At 41.7% G+C, this 12,295-nt stretch overlaps 1 protein-coding gene across 4 annotated transcripts in view; it reads left to right on the top strand.

Moving 5' to 3' along the window:
- Xkr4 (XK related 4) overlaps nt 1-12,295 on the top strand; it is a 418,246-nt gene that overhangs the window by 395,244 nt on the left and 10,707 nt on the right. The gene's annotated exons all lie outside the window — the stretch shown is intronic.

Genomic DNA, 12,295 nt, shown 5'->3' with positions numbered 1-12,295 from the left:
GAAATCCCATAGACGTATATCAATGCCCCCCACCTCCTTCAGGTATGTTTCTCTCACTCTGGTTCACTCACCACCCACCCACGCTCCACTTAAGGAGTTCATGAACCCAGTGAATGGTATAGATTTCACTGTCCTCAAGTAAAGGCCCAATGCCCAGGCCCCATGGCCATGACCTCCATCTTTCTCTGGTCACATCTCCTCCAACCCTCCTAAAATATACTTGCATAGCTTTAGCTATACCTGGACACTCTGTCCAATTAATTATCGATTGATTGATTGATTGATTGATTGATTGTGCTTCGATTATGGGGATGGATGAGTGGCATGGCACATATACAGAAATCAGAGGACAACTCTGTGAAGTTGCTTCTCTCCTTCCACCCTTCCACAAGTTCCAAGGATGGGCCTCAAGTCTTCAGGCCTCATGGCAAGCATTTTTAACCTCTGGGCCATCTCATCACTTTCTCTCTCTCTTCATTCTTTGCCACCTCTGCCTCCAAAACTGAGTCTCTACCTGTGGTTGTTCCTGTCATCTCTATCCATTCCTCCATGGAACTGCATTTGCATCAGACCTTACACTTAGTAGACGGTGTTCAATAATTAATTGTTGTTGTATATCAGGTGTGGGTTCACATGGGTCTGTGGAAATAAGTACAGAGACACTCTAAGATGAAAATTTTTAGCCTTTCCAGCTGCAGGGGGATCAGTCTCTTTGGACTGATACACTTGTAGCTTAACAAAGGGCTTTTTAAATGTTTCCCAGTTTACACCTTTTAGCAAGTTAATTTTGATATCCCCAAACCTCTTATCAAAGCTTCCCAAAGGGACAATGCCAAATGCAAATTCTCAGTTAAGGAATACCATGGTTGTTCCCCAACCAAGTTTTGTATAGGCTTTGCACTTTTAAAAAACTCTCAGACAAGACTTCAAACAGAAAGTACTGGAGACAAAAGGTAGCAGTCACAAATAGCAGATCAAAGCTAGGTGCTGACACTGAAATCAAACCAGCTGCAGCTCTGCAGGAACTCTCAACAAATCACAAGAGGATAGAATTGAAGGAGGAGGAGAGAAGAGGAGAGAGGACAACAAGGATGTTAATCTTGGAATTTATGAGTCCCAGTACTCTTCTTGCCAGTCAAAGATGGCTATGGTTTGGCACAACCCATGTATCCCACACCATCTTCTTCCTTGTAGAAACTCTCACAGTGGACATTAGTTCTGTAGACAGAGTCACACTTTAGCTTCTTCACATCTCTCCTACCCCCAAACAGCTTTGGCTCTCAACAGTCTTCAATACAAATATCATTTCATTTAGTGTCATCACGAACATCACATGGCAACACTGTCTCCACCAGTTCTACCTAACATACACATGACTCACCCTCCCCAGTTTCAAATACCCAGGTCCCAGTTGTCAGTAAGGTTTAATGTCTCCAGGCCAGGGTTCATTTTCAGATCCTTTATGAATGAATAACTGTGAATGTGGATGATCAGATAGACCTCATGAAAATTAAACTCAGGACCAGTCACTGTCAGTCGCCCTTCCAGGGTTGAACTGCATCATATAGTCCCTCCAAACAAGGCAGTAATCATTAATGCTGGTAACATTTTGCATATGGTTTGCAGCATGTGGGCTACTGAATCCACACTTGTGGCAGAGGGCAAGAGCACCTTGAGAGTATTTGGCAAGAAGGAGCATTAACTAGCACAATCTGAGGCCAGGCTGAGAGAAGGAACTTGCCTCTCAGCAAGCAGGGTACAGAATGGAGCCTATGACATGTGACAGCTAGAACTCAGGGGCCATCCAGCCCCTTCACTTAGTAAATTCCTAGCCACTTATCTTAAAATGAGCAGGTTTATAGAACTGTGCACCCTGTGCCCCTTACTAGGTCCCTTTAGGGATGAAGAGGCAGTTCTCTCTACCTTATCCATGCTCCGACTCCAGTCTATGTGTGGGATGTAGAAAACTGAGAGATTGCTGTAGTTTGGTTGGCTAGCTGGCTGAACACAAGGCTTCTGAACTTCCAGGTTGGCAGATGCCATCTGAAACTGTGATATAGCCACATGTAATTTCTTCCCAAAGTCATTGGGTTTTGTGATTGGCCCCAAATGTTTCAGTTTATAAAGAGAAACATTGAAAAATAACAGTTTTTAAAGAATCTATGAATGTTGACCATGCTTTCCTGCTGTTAAGACACATGGCTGAGCGCTAGATGGGAAAGCATGACGTGAAAGCGTGAGTGCTGAACCCAAACCACGGCCTCTTTTCTCAAGCCAGTAGAGTCTGTGCTGCTTTTCACTATTAATCTGAATGGTCATGAAAGAGAGCCATGTGTCTTATGAAGCCCAAACTATTCATCTGGACTCTAAGAAAAGTTCCTTTCTTAGAGTTTACTTGAGGGAGATGACTTTTCATGCTCTAAGGAAGAGAAATATGTTGCTTTTCCCCACAAGTTCCTCAACTCCTTCCACATTAAAGCACAGGAGGGTTTCCACGTAGTACTGCTCTCATCATTACCACAACACAGCAGCCCTACAATATAACAATAATTTTGTAATCCTCAGATGGATTACAAAGTGCGTGTGTATTCCTAACAAAACTAAACATTATAACACTCAAATGTGTTCATCAGAACTATTACAAGGTTCAAAATAAAGATTAAATGTGCTTCTGAATATGAAGAATGGAAGAGTGCTAGACCCAGCAAACCTTGAATATTTTTGTTTTATTATCACAGTACGTACCCAGCAAAGGTCAAAGAACAGAAAGCTTTGTACTTTCCAATTATCATCTGCTTAACAAGGTGAATCGATACTTTATTTGCAACTCTAAAGAGTGCTCTAAACACTTGGAAGAATTAGACAATATTCTGGTTCTCAGCATTCACTGCTACTCTTGGACCATGCATTTCAACTCAGATTGGACAACATTTTCCCTCAGATGAAAATTCAAGAAGGCTGAGTTAGTTATTTTAATAAATCAGAAAGTACAAAGAGAAAAGGAAGCTTTCTTCGCTGTGGCCTGTGCTTGCGATCCCTTTCATGAAAAGAATTCCAAACGGGAACCTTTAGACAGGTGCAAACATGGCTGCTAAGGGCTGAGACTAGCAAACGAAGCCTGATTTAGTGTTAGAAGTCTGGTGCTAAGAAGGTGGCACTCATTATGGGCCCTCTTGGTCCTCAACAGTTCATGTGTGGATAGCCCATGTGCCTTGACTGTTGTGCCCAGATCGTGACCCAAAAGGAGAAATCTTAAGCCTTAGTTTTAGGGTGAAAGCATTTTGGTCTTATTTCTAAGATGGTTCATTTTGGTCTCACATCAACAAAGGGAGAATCAAGAATTTACTGCTATTCTCTGTGTCCCACCCTAACCACTCGAGTCTATGTATGGTGACAACTTTGGACTCCTTCATTCTCTGTGGTTTTGGGCTTCTTGCCTATGTTTGTGAGCTGTGAACACTCTGGGGAACTATAAAGTTGCTTAGCCTCAGCACCAGGATGCTCCTTTGCAATGAAGCAATGAGTTAACTCAGCCCTGCCACAGGAAGAGAGAATAGTAAGGGCTTTGTAACAGCCTTTAATTGATTCCACAAGAAGGCAATGCTGGTATTCTGCTCTCCACTTTTGTATATTTTTAAAGTTTTTTCACAGCAACATCTTTCAAAGTGCTGTGGATTTATTTGCTTGCTTCATTGTTTGTTTATTACTACCGGGGCAGTCCAGTTATAAATCAGCTGGTGACCAGATGGATGACCTCACAAGGTTTGGCTGGCCCAGGCAGGAAAAGGTTGTGCAGTCTTCTCCCCTGGGAGGAGGAGAGAGACGGGCCCATTCCCTATGCTGAGAAATCAAAGAATTAGAGCACTTGATTCAACTCCCTTGAGCCTCCTACATCTGGGGAATTAGGTGATCACTCCTATGAAGCAGTCTCTAGGGATTTCCAGAAAGCTAGTTTACATGACCACAAACAGAGTGACAGATTTTTTTCCACAATGTGTGGGACATTTGCAACCAAAACTGAAATTGCCAACGAGCAAGAAGGTGGGGGCAAGGAAGAACTGTGCAGCCGTTCTGAGCCTCTGGTGCACTCCGTGGTTCTGACTTCACATTTGGAATATGCTTTCTCTGCCTCCCTGGCTCACTCCTTCCAATTCGTATGTGCCAGGCACTGTGGGCTATAGAATTGATAAGCAAGATGGTAATATACTTGCCTAGAAGCGTCCTTTAACAAAAAACATAATAATTAAACGAACACAACAAACATGATTATAAACTGGATTACGTGCTGTGCAGAGGGTGTGGTACTTGATAAGGAAACACACCTGTGAAAAGAGCCAATTTACATTTCAAAGCTAGAAATGGCTCCTTCGTAGTCTACAAGCTACAAAATCAAGGGACCATTCAATTACACTTCCAAGCATCCCAGCCGTGTATTCACTATTTCCAAGAGAAAATATTTAAGTTACCATGACAGGCCTGCAACTCTGTGAGCCAGATTTTAAACTGCCATCATTTTAACTCCTAATATAAACCAGTTCCTGCACTGCTCATTACAGCTGCATGTAGATACAAATCTCAGGAAGATTACATAAGCACAGGTTACTTGGGATAAAAAGCAAAGGCTTACAGTGCTGTCCTTTTATTAGAAGCCATGGGAAGCCGTGAAAGAGGGTCAGGATTTGGAGCAAAGTTGGGACACGGGGAAAATAGCTACAGAAAACTCTCTTCATTGATTTCTCTTGCTGTAGCAATATGCCCAAAGCCTGTATACTCTATAAAAAAGTAGATTTGGCTTGGTTCGGTTCGGTTAGGTTTGGTTGGTTCGGTTCGGTTCGGTTCAGTTTGGTTTGGTTCGGTTTGGTTCTGTTCGGTTCGGTTCGGTTCGGTTCAGTTTGGTTCGGTTCGGTTCGGTTTGGTTTGGTTTGGTTTGGTTTGGTTCGGTTCGGTTCGGTTCGGTTTGGTTTGGTTTGGTTTGGTTCGGTTCGGTTCTGTTCGGTTCGGTTCTGTTCGGTTCGGTTCGGTTTGGTTCAGTTCGGTTAGGTTTGGTTCGGTTCGGTTCGGCTTGGTTCGGTTTGGTTCGGTTCGGTTCGGTTTGGTTTGGTTCGGTTCGGTTCGGTTTGGTTATGGGGTTCAAGAAGAACAAGGTGGCAGCACCTGCTCCTGAGCTGAACTAGCAGAGCATTCTTGAGTGACAGGTCCTGAGAGGAAAATGGTCAGGAGATGAGGAGCTAAAAACAAAAGATAAATAGGAAAGTTAGGGTTGGGATGGGGGTCTTGCACAAGTTATGTCTTATACCAAGCAAGCTCACTAAGAAGTACATCTTATTTACAGTTTTCCTGAAATGTCAGCAGAAACTATCATACAATGGGAAGAAGTCAGTGGGAAGCTAATCAAACAATGTTACACAAGGGGAACACAGGGTATGGAAAGGACAGGACAGACTGAGCATACACTGGACGTGGGGTTGATAACCATAGCAGGTGGGAAGAGAAGGGGTTCTCAGGATCTGAAGCCACAGTTCAGCCAAGGCTCTGGCCCGAGGCCATTACTGGCTCTGTCAAGCACGTTCCTGGTTTCAGTGAAGAAGCTCTGTTCCTTCTGGAAACATCAGGACCTCAGGAAAAGCAAAGGAGCAGCCCACCTTCAACAGCTGTCTTCTGGAGAAAGCTTCACGGCAGCTTGCATCACAATGACAGGAGTGTGTGTGTGTGTGTGTGTGTGTGTGTGTGTGTGTGTGTGTGTGCGCGCGCGCGTGCGCCAAAAGGCATTTGGAGAAGTACTAGACTCACAACAATCTGTTCTGGTGGGAAAGACCTGGCTCATCCCTAAGAAAGGGCATTAATCTGTTCATGAGGGTAGGGCTCCTCATCGTTTCCCCACCAGGCCCCACCTCTTAAAGTTTCCACCACATCACCAGCAACACACTTGGAACCAAGATTCAAATCATGAACTTTGAGGGTCAAACTATAATCAACCATTGCACAGATTTTTAGTAAATTTCATTTTTTATTTTAAGTTTTGAGAGCAATTCTGAGGTTAGGAATGGGCACATTAAAACTTACTTCACTAATAAAATCATTTATTTTTAGATAACTCAATTCCAAGTTATGTTCAATAACAGCCCAAACAGGAGAAGAGAATGATGGAAGTATAATCGAGGAAAGGGAGAAAAGATCAAGAGTCAGAAGGAAGGAAGACAAAGGCAGGCCCATGGGAAGAGGCATCCCAAGAAGCAAAGGGGAAGAGGGAAGAGACGCACAATTGCTGTCACTGACAGACAACACGAGCTCGTTGAATCATTAGTACTGAATACATACAACCATCTGAAAACTCTTCATGCAAAATAGACAAACCTTTTGAACAACTTGTGCCTTGGCTTACTAAACTCTATCTTCAGTATTAAAGACAAAAATTGGAGGCCCTCAAGCAGCCCTCTCTTGGCCTAGAGAGTTAAAACTAAAACACTTAGAATGCAGTATTTCCAAGGTTGTCACACCTTTATCACGACTCAAAGGCAAGGAGTATGCATCACCTTTCTATCAACTGTGTATCAATGATCTATCTGTCTTTGTATCTATCTCTGCCAACTTTGAATGATGGAGTTAACTGCCATTCCAATCTTATGATCATTTTGTTCAAAGTCAGAACGACTTTTAGACAACAATGTAACAAGAAGTGAAGCTCCTGGATTAGATGGGCACAGCCTGACTGAATGCTGAGGAGTGCATCAGAACACATGGATTTGGGTGGCTTTGCAATGTGGCATTTCACTCAAGCTGCACATAAACCCTCTTCTTAGAACTGCAGTAGCCTACCTGATTTGTGTTCTCTTTCATTCTGAGAATAAACTAAATGAACAGCAGGGAGGATGAAGCGGGGAGTCGTATTCTTTCCAAGAGAAAGCAAAGGTTGTTACCAAAGAGCCAGGCTGCTTCCAGGTGAGGTCTCAGATAAACAGACATGGCTCCAGAGCTCAAAAAGGAGTGTGGTCAGGACAGTGTTAGGTTTGAGGATATGGAATGACTCAGGCCGGGAAAGGGAAAAGCCTGGGACTGCTTCCCAGCTCAAGACCAGCAGAAAAAATGGAAAGACAAAGGGAACAGGAAGCACATCTGAAATAGAGAAGTGACAATCCAGTGAGTGGTATTTCTTAAGATGATAGAGGCCCAGGAAAGGAGCTGGTAGACAGATGGATAGGAGAATAGAATGCAGAGGAAAATTATATAAACAACAACAGCTCTTCTTGAGAAAGCAAGAGTTAGCTTTGAGGTAGATTAAGGTGGGGAGATTAAACGGTTTAACCTGTTAAAAGTAAGGCTCAATTTCTTCTCTACAAAATGAGATAAATCATGGTTAGGTAAGCTCAGGAGTCTTATATCTATCTTAACACATTAAGGAATAATGTAAACCCCTTAACTTTCCTCTGGCCATTTTCACTATTAGAATAAAGTTTTTATAAGAGATATGTGTCATTCATTACTTTGACGTGAAACACAGACAGAGTGTAGAAAGAATCTTTATAGTTTAGTATCGAATGTGGAAAAACTGTATTGTTCTATGTCATTTATGTATTCCTGACTGGAATGTTTAACTCAAATGCAATCACAATGGAAGAAAAATAAACTTCAAATGAGGAATACTACTTTCCTTTTTTGAGGCACTGTGATATTCAGGATATACCAGTGTCATGATAAGGCAAAGAAAACCTGGTGAAACATTCCATACTAAAGAAAACTAAATCGAGGGAGCTACTGAGTATAAAACCTTATCCTAGATTCAACCAAGAGTGGACATCGTTTGACAAAAGTAGAAAACTCATTGTAGGTGAGTATAATGTGTTGTATTGATGTGAAGTTGGCTGAAGGTGATGGCTTTACTGTGATTATGGAAGAAAATATCCCTACTGTAGTAAGTATGAATTGATGTACTTTAGGGTAAGGGGCCATACAATCCACAGAATCTATGGATGGGATGCACATGGGTTTAGGCAGAAGTTTCTTTCATGCCAGAAACTCCCAAATACCCAGCAGATGCTTCCCAAATTACCACACAGAGGTTTATATTAATTATAAATGCTCAGCCAGTAGCTCAGGCTTATTACTAACTAGCTCTTACACTTAAATTAACCCATAATTCTTTTCTATGTTTAGCCAATGTGGCTTGGTACCTTTTCTCAGTATGACATTCTCATCTTGCTTCACCTGCATCTGCTGGTGACTCCCAACTCTGCTCTTCTCCTTCCCATCATCCTTAACTTGGTCATCCTGCCTATACTTCCTGCCTGACTACTGGTCAATCAGCATTTTATTAAACCAATTCAAGTGACAAATCTTTACAGTGTACAAGAGAATTATTCCTCAGAAGAAGAAAATCTACTTTAGCATTGCAAAGAACCAAGCTGATGTTATTTTCATAAAGAATATATACTCTAAGCACTCCATGGTGGGTGTGAATTTTTAACTGATCTATTATAATTTATAAGAAATGAACCTGGGCTATTGACAGCAGAGCTAGAAAAAGAAATTAACACTAGGGAGCTTAAGTCTAAAATGGTCTTGAACTTCTGATTAGATCTGTATTTGTCTTGTCTTGTAATAGTTTACTACTAAATGAAAAAATGTGCAATATATTTATGCATACACATCTATGCATATATACATACATGCATGCATACATACATATGAATGTAACAATGAAAAGAGCTATCAACTTGAGAGTGGGGGAGTCATGAGAAGGGCTCAAAGGATGGTAGCTGGGAGGTGATGGAGGGAAGAAAGAAAGTGATTTAGTTCTATTTCAATTAAAAACACATTTTTTTGAAACAAAATTAATCAATAGGAAAAACTGAAAAAGAGAAACCCACTCATGGCTAAAAGAGTCAAGATTGACATGAACTTCTCTCCAGCATAGAGCCTCTTAACTGTAAGTCATGTATGCAGAAATCAAGGCAAGTCAAAGTGTCCTTTTTGTACTTCCAGCCTGTCCCCCTCAATTCCCAGTGTGTCACACGGGTAGAACTGCTCATAAAGATTACAGGGAACTTTGGAAGCAATTAATTTTCTATTCCTTTCCATTGGCAACAGGTAACTTTATGATGTTCTGTGCTTCAGTTATAAGTTGAGACTTTATCTAAAAAATTGAGAACTGAAAGTATTTCAAATTTTGAATTATGGTGCAGGAATTCAGAATACTTGTTTAGATACATTTATACATTCTTAAATATGAGATTCAAGTCAAACATAAATTCATTCATTTTGTATATACCTTGCAACAGGCTCTAAAAGTCACCTTACCTAGTATTTTTAGTGCAACTGCTCTTTGACTGGGATCCATTCCATGAGGCCAGGTAGGAAGCTTTCTGCCTGGCTGTGTCATGTAAGCACACCAAATCTTTGGGATTTTGGAGCTTTAGGGTTTTTTACTTTTTGGATTAAGAATGTCCAACACACTTCCAAGCATTAGAAAACAGACAAGTAACAACTTCCCTGGTCAGATCCAAGGTGTCTTTGGTCTGCAGGAGCCTGGCCATAAGCTATTGTCTTTCCCAGATGTTCTGCGCTTGAGTACTTTCTAAAGGGAGCTAGCATGTGGAAAGAGCACAGCACAGCAGCAGCTCAGGCGCTACCTTAAAAGTATACAGTGTTGGAGCAGCAGCGTGGAGAAGCAAAAGTCCGACCCCTGGAAGGGCCGTTAAACCCCCCCCTCCCCCCCCCCCCCCCCCCCGCACTGCTGCATCCCCAAGTTCATGCCCCAAAGAAAGGCCAAAGGGGACGCTAAAGGAGATAAAGCCAAGGTGGAGGATGAGCCACAGAAGATCTGCAAGGTTGTCTGCTAAACCTGCTCTTCCAAAGCCAGAGCCCAAGCCTAACAAGGCCCCTGCAAAGAAGGGGGAGGAGGTACCCAAGAGGAAGAAGGGGAAAGTTGATGCTGGTTAAGGATGCGAATAATCTTGCAGAAAATGGAGACGCCAAAACAGACTGATGGTGCTGGAGATGCCAAGTGAAATGTGTGTATTTTTGATAACTGTGTACTTCTGGTGACTGCACAGTTTGAAATACTATTTTTTATCAAGTTTTATAAAAATGCAGAATTTTGTTTTACTTTTTTTAAAAGCTATGTTGTTAGCACACAGAACACTTGATTGTTTTAGTGGGGAAGAACCATGTGTCACTAACAAAATGTCTCCCAAGCTGGAAAGCATCATTCCCTGATAATTTTGAAAGACTCCTCTTGGCTCTCAGGAGAGACATCCTGGTGTTGACATATGTGACCACTGTGGCACAAAATGCCTTGTGTGGGGAAACTCTAATTTCATTTCTGTGTCTTCCTTCCCTGTACCATCAACATAGACTTAACTCCCTTCAAGTCAGACACCTGTTGGAATATAACCCCTAGAACTGGTTTTGTGGGTCTGTTGGGCAATATGGACTTTGCAGTGGTATCATTGAGTGTCCTCAAAAGAGCAGCGGTTCCTTTTATAAAAGATTGTGGACCTTCAGATTGATAATTCTGCCATCTTCATTTCATTTCCTGAAAGTCAGGGTCGACTTGAGAAAAGTTGTTAAAAAACATCCTCAGTGTGAACTGTCAGCCCTTGCTCTAAGCTCTCCCCCTTTTCAAAGCATCAAATGAAAACTCATCGGGTTTTATAGTGGCTTTTTGATTTTGGTGGTCTATACAAGAGGGGAGTTTGGAAACTGTATACTGTTAATGGTTGTCTTCCCATGTCTTACCTGAAAAACCATGATTGTTTATGGAAAGTATCTTTAATAAAGCTTGATACAGTTTGGCTTGGGAAAAAATATAGAGAGTGCAATTTATTCAAGAGGCTGCTTGCAGCAAATAGTCATCCCAGGGCTCAGGAATGAGGCAGGAGGATTGGAGCTTGGGGCTAGCCTATGTGGAACCATCTCAAGCAAAAGGGTGATGCAGGCTGTAATTCTGCAAATGGTACAGATGAAGAGAGAAGAGCAGCTCCTAGACTGGGCAGTACAGATGCTGAGATTAAAAGGGCACGACCTTTGTTCTTTGATCACAAACTCATCATAAGAATATTGGTCACATATATGAGCTTGTCATCTTTTGTTTCCATCCTTTCACTTTCTCCGGTTTGTTGTTTGTTTTTGTTTGTTTGTTTTGGGTTTTTCTTTCTTCTCTTTTTCATTCCTGAATTTTCTGTAATTGATGTTTTCCAATGCACAGTAATGGAATTATCATAAACTCCTTTGTGTGGTGACCTCTGACCATTCATAGCTGAGTAAGACTTTTAGTAATTAGCAATGTGTATATTGGCTAGAAAAAAAAAAAAAAACTTGAAGGTCCCAGTGCCCATAAAACCAAAGGATTTCTGCTTGATTCACTGGGGGAAGGGTGAGAAGTGACTGCTGGCAACTACATTTTATAAATATTTGGGGGCATTCAAAGAGGATTGGTAAGAAGTGATTGCTGGAGTTCAGTGTTTGATTTTGTTTGTTTGTTTGTTTGTTTGTTTTCCCAACCAGTTTTATTCTTTTCCATCGTAGCTGCTTTTTTAAAATTCATTTCTCATGAGTGGGAGAAAGTAAGGTTTCTTCAATAAAAGTATTTTTTTAAAGAAAAGTACCAATTCTGTATACCTTCTATTGTTCCCAAAGAAGAAGAAAAACCAGGTACAACCCATCTATGATTCGTGCCAGGCCTGTCAAGGGAACTTTCCAAGCCACGAGACCTTCTTAGTCTTGGAAAAAATTTGTCATTGCTCCTGAAGCAAGCCAGCTGCCACACAGACTGACGAAACACAATTCTCCAAAAGAGGTCTCTCCTGAGAGGCTCCATGATTTTAGGTTAAGAGTGTCCACATCTGGACCATGCACATGCACTTTGAGACACAGTGGACAATGCCAGAGTGTAGGAAATCAATGGAAAGATCTTGCTTTCTGAGAGAGTACTAGCTAAGTGGAGCCGATGATAAAATCATGAAAGTCATTTCTGCACAATTTTTAATTTATGAAAAGCAAAGAGTGAAATGACAGTGAGCAGACATTTCTTCCTTCAAGGATGAGGCAGTAAGCAGGTGCAAAATCTGCAGGGAAAATGCTGGGTGACATTCAGAGGAACAGCACACCAGGTGTCACCAGGAATAAGAGCAAACTTGTTTCATGGACTCTGGTCCTTATCGTAAAGAAGGAGTAAGCTACCTTTGGAAATGAGCTACATCATTCTTGCTTGAAAGCAAAAAAGGAAAGCATCTGCTAGTCCATCTGGTTTCTTTCATTACTGTCCCCTTTAAACACAGAATGACTCTCCAAGCTGACA

The sequence above is a fragment of the Peromyscus maniculatus genome, chromosome 2, assembly GCF_049852395.1.
Source record: "Peromyscus maniculatus bairdii isolate BWxNUB_F1_BW_parent chromosome 2, HU_Pman_BW_mat_3.1, whole genome shotgun sequence".
In the NCBI taxonomy this organism is placed as follows: Eukaryota; Metazoa; Chordata; class Mammalia; order Rodentia; family Cricetidae; genus Peromyscus; species Peromyscus maniculatus.
Note: the sequence above shows the minus strand (reverse complement) of the source record. Positions and strands in the feature narration are given on the sequence as shown.